The sequence below is a fragment of the Argentina silus genome (assembly GCF_951799395.1).
Source record: "Argentina silus genome assembly, chromosome: 17".
Lineage (NCBI taxonomy): Eukaryota > Metazoa > Chordata > Actinopteri > Argentiniformes > Argentinidae > Argentina > Argentina silus.
Genome location: NC_139671.1, coordinates 15317740 through 15322739, shown reverse-complemented (window position 1 = coordinate 15322739; position 5000 = coordinate 15317740). Strand labels below are relative to the sequence as shown.

Genomic DNA, 5000 nt, shown 5'->3' with positions numbered 1-5000 from the left:
TATATATAAATATATATATGTGTGAACGCATTTCACAAGATGAATCATTCCTGTCTAAATGGCCCCCACATTATGCCTGATCACTCACAGGCTGTCAGGCCGAGTGTGAGCTGAAGGATGGCTTGTTTCCCCCGTGTTGTAGTCCGTTCATCCTAGGGAAGAGGATATGGTTTTCAGCAGACGACAGCTAGTTTATCTGCCGGAGAGGAGAGGAGGGGAGTGGAGGGGAGGCTGCCGTAGCGTTGGTGGAGATGATGCTATACACGCTGCGGAGAAAGAGATAATTGCCACATGCACTCCACCGTTTGTGTAAAACACCCCACTTCATTGCTCCCATTAACTCTGCTTTATTCGCGCTGCTCCCAATTAGACTCACACTCTGCATCATCAGAGCGGGTATGATTCCATTTCTCAATGCAGTGTTGTTGTGGTTGGTCGTGTAGCTGTGTTTGTTTGCCAAAAGAAACAAATCTGGGAATTATTCAAAGATTGGCTCGGATTGGATTCTGTTCGTTAGAACGGAAAGAAGCCTACGCGGTGGTTCCTCACACAGAGACTACGGTATGGCTAGTCCTGGATTATAGAACAATTGTAATAGAGAATACCCGTTGAAGATGTGTTTTAGTCTAGGTACAGTCTACTGTAGGCCGTCTGTGTGGGAAGCCCATAGGGTTGCTGTACCAGACACTGATTAAATGGATGTTCCACTTCCTTAAAACATGTTCCTGGTTTGGCCCTGACCTTGGGTGTAGTTGATTAGCTCAGACATTCCTTCCTTAGATATTGAGTAGTCTGAATTATTCATTCAGAAAATATATCAAAAACACCTTGGTCTCCATTGCAACTCATATTATGACAGAATCCCTCTCTGAAGACTTTGTCTGCTTTACTTTTCTGAAAAGTCATTTTGTCACGCTGTGATACACTTTTGCATTTTTATTGTCATGGTACAAAATGCTAAAGAGGATTATTACAGCGTAGTCAAGTAATGTTTCAAAATTGTAGTGCAGACAAAGTCTTCAGAGGGGGATTCTGTCATACTATTAGTTGGTTTGGGGTGTCTCTAAGCTGTTGGTTTGGGGTGTCTGCAATGCTTTGACATATTTCCAGAATGAATGAGGCCCTAAATATGACTGCACAGTATCTAAGGAAGCAAAATATGTAACTCAAAACTGTCTGGGCTGATCAACTACAACCAAGGTCAGGGCCAAGCCAGGAACACATAACGCTACGTCCATTTAAGCCTGGTCCTGGACTAAAAGGTCACCTGTTTCCTGGGAAACCCATTACATTTTTCTCTGTTGGTCCAAAACCCACAGACACTGCAAATATCAATGATCTTTGACCATAGACAGAGACTTGGCATTAACATTTGTGTATTACTCTGTCTGTTAAACATTATGCAGAGTTGCAGAGACAGAGAGGTTGCCCCCTCAAATACTAAAAACCCTTAGGAGGCAAGAAAATCATGTTACATGTTACACTGGTTAATCTGTAGCCATGAAATGTTCATGTGAAAGAACGATGGTCTATTTCTACTGAATACGACAGAGGTATAAGCTGCTTTTCCTTTCTCTCCTTCTCTTATTCGCTAGTTGGTCTAGCTGTAATTTCTCCAACATCATAACTAATATATATATATATATGTGTGTGTGTGTGTGTACAGTGTGTGTGGATTGTTGGCAAATTATTTTAATTTAATCCATTTTAAATTGAGTCTATAACAAAATGTGGAAAAAGTGAAGGGGTCTGAATACTTTCCGAAGGCACTGTACCATATAATCTCTCTCTCTCTCTCTCTCTCTCTCTCTCTCTCTCTATATATATATATATATATATATGTATATATATATATATATATATGTATATATATATATATATATATATATATATATATATATATATATATATATATATATATATATGTATATATTAATAAGCATTAAGCATTTTAGCTTATTTCAAGGATAATAAGCATTTTGGCTTATTTTAAGAGTGTCATAGCAAAGGGTCTGAATACTTATGTCCATGAGGTATTTCTGTAAAAACCTGTTTTCGCTTATATATATATATATATGCCATTTAGCAGACACTTTTATTGAAAGCAACTTATAGTACAGTGAGGAGTGCATATATTTTTGCAATATATTAATATATGGTCCCAATGGGTGTCATACCCACAACCTTAGCTTTGATAGCGCCATTCTCCACCAACTCAGTCATTCTGCCAAGTGTCCCTCTATATCATGCTCCCATGGTCTCAGTTTTTGATGCGAACTAGCAGAGGGCAAAGCAGAGGGCGAAAGCGTGAGTGGAATTGATTTCTCTATGTTTGTCTGTACTGTGTGTACACTGAATGTGTGTATATTGTGCAACAAGGGTCTGGGCCAGAGCAGTGTGACGACGAGTGTGTGCACAGGCCAATGTGACACTATAGAGAAACTAAGGTGTGTGTGTAACCTTATAGAGAAACTAAGGTGTGTGTGTAACCTTATAGAGAAACTAAGTTACCTTATAGAGCAAATAAGGTGTGTGTGTAACCTTATAGAGAAACTAAGGTGTGTGTGTAACCTTATAGAGAAACTAAGTTACCTTATAGAGCAAATAAGGTGTGTGTGTAACCTTATAGAGAAACTAAGGTGAATCTCTGTGTATAATGTTGGCTCCAGGCCTACCTACTTCCTGTCTTTATAATACAGTTAAGGAGGACACTGATGCTCCTCACCTCTCCACACCTCCCCTCCCCTCTCCCCCCCTCCCCTCTCCTCCCCTCCCCTCTCATCCCCTCTCCTCTCCTCTCCTCTCCTCTCCTCTCCTCTCCTCTCCTCTCCTCACTCACTGTTGATGCTGTCCGTACGATGATGCTGGTCTGAAGGATATTTATTAATCTTCACAGTTAACACAGGGTTAATCTCCTCCACTCAGTCAGCAGCTGCTTGTTAGACTCAGCAACAGTGTGTGTGTGTGTGTGTGTGTGTGTGTGTGTGTGTGTGTGTGTGTGTGTGTGTGTGTGTGTGTGTGAGTGTGTGAATTAACAATGGTGGAGGAGATGTCGCCCCTTAATAAGGCCTAAATACAGTGGATGATTCACAAATCATTTGTAAATGTATGCCATGCTATGTAAACAGTAGCATAAGGCTGAGGCTACATTTGGTAAAGCTGCAGATGCAAATACTTGTATTAACACTTTTCAATAACACCTTGTAATAACACCTTTCATGTAGTAGTAATGTACCTACTGTACATATAAATGGTGTGTGTGTGTGTGTAGGCCTTATAAAGGGTTCTGAATTTTTCATTGAGATTTTAAGGAGTGTGAGTGTATATTAGGATTTCACACCGGTGGTGGTGGTGGAGAGAGAGGTTTGCAGTGATATGGATGAAAATGAAGTCATTACTCATTTGTGGCATTTCTCAAATTTGCTTGCAGCCACAGAGGGCTATTTTCATATCAGCGACTGTGTGCATACGCCTATCTGGGTCAACCAGGCAGCGTTACCTAGGGTCCAGATTCAAACAGTGTATTTATCAGTAAGTATCATCTGGATTCAAATGGACAGGGAATCTTTTATTTGCATTTACAATTCAACAAACATGAACTTTGAGCGTGAGTCTGCGCCAGATATAGAGCGTCCCCTGTGGGCCTACAACCGTTCTCCCAAAATAGTGTTTTAAGTTAACCTTCACTGGCGCTGACCTGCTAAAACGGTGTGTGTGTGTGTGTGTGTGTGTGTGTGTGTGCGCGTGTGTGCGTGCGTGCGTGCGTGCATGCGTGTGTGAGTGTGAGTGTGAGTGTGAGTGTGAGTGCGCGTGTGTGCGTGCGTGCGTGCGAGCGTGTGCGTGTGCGTGTGTGTGTGTGTGTGTGTGTGTGTGTGTGTGTGTAGTGGGGTGGTGTTGAAGTGGTTGGGGGAGAGACAATCCTTCCTGTCTCATTGATTGGCCAGTCACAGCCATCCTCAGGCTGGTCTTCTCATTGACCGCTCTTCAAACTGTCTGTCAACCATTGTATCGCCTCATCGCTTACAAGACATTACCCACTCCTCCTCCCCTTCACCTGAGTGTGTGTGTGTGTGTGTGTGTGTGTGTGTGTGTGTGTGTGTGTGTGTGCGTGTGTGCGTGTGTGTGCTTGAGTGTACAAGTGTGCATCTGAGTATTGATTACTCTTTATTTACCTGACACCAGATCTCAGATCAGCAAGCAAGACAGTGTGTTTGGTGATTACAAAAGTGCCTGTGTGCGTGTGCGTGTGTGTGTGCGTGTGAGCGTGTGTGTGTGCGTGTACGTGTGAGCGTGTGTGTGATGCTCCTAGCCCAGGGACACCAGAGCAGACTAATAAACTTCTGGCTCGTAGACTTCTGTTTAAGGATTCATATTCAGTCAGAAGTTGGACCTGAAACCTCTCATAACGCCCTTTCAGCCGGACTGAAAATCTATCCTCAAGTATGCTGTCTGCCAAAGCTCTGTCAGTGGTCAATGTAATATTTATGTTGACTTGATGCCAGTGAACAATGCCCTTCACTCCATAAACACACACACAGGAACGCACGCACACACACTAACCTACAGTATTCTTTTGTGTTGTGAGGTTCAGCCTAAAGTGATGTTCCACCTCATCTGAGTCCTTTAATAGCAGAGGTATTCAGACTCTGTGTGTGTGTGTGTCTGTCTATGTCTGCCATTTAGCTGACACTTTTATCCAAAGCGACTTACATTGCAGTGAGTGCATACATTTCAGTATATATGGTCCTAGCGGGAATCGAACCCACAACCTAAGCGTTGTTAGCGCCATGCTCTACCAACTCAGCCACAGAGGACCACACTGAGCCACAGAGGACCACCAGAGGTCTGTCTGTCTGTGTGTGTGTGTGTGTGTCTGTCTGTCTGTCTGTCTGTCTGTCTGTGAGACGCTTGTACTACAGCTGCTACGCTGTGCTGGATGTGGAGTCGGTGCATCTGTGTGTTAGCAGAAAGGTTTCCTTTCCCTCAGGCTTCACCCTTTT

At 42.9% G+C, this 5000-nt stretch overlaps 1 protein-coding gene across 1 annotated transcript in view; it reads left to right on the top strand.

The window, feature by feature from the left end:
• galnt14 (UDP-N-acetyl-alpha-D-galactosamine:polypeptide N-acetylgalactosaminyltransferase 14 (GalNAc-T14)) overlaps window positions 1-5000 on the top strand; it is a 91381-nt gene that overhangs the window by 17524 nt on the left and 68857 nt on the right. The window lies entirely within an intron of this gene.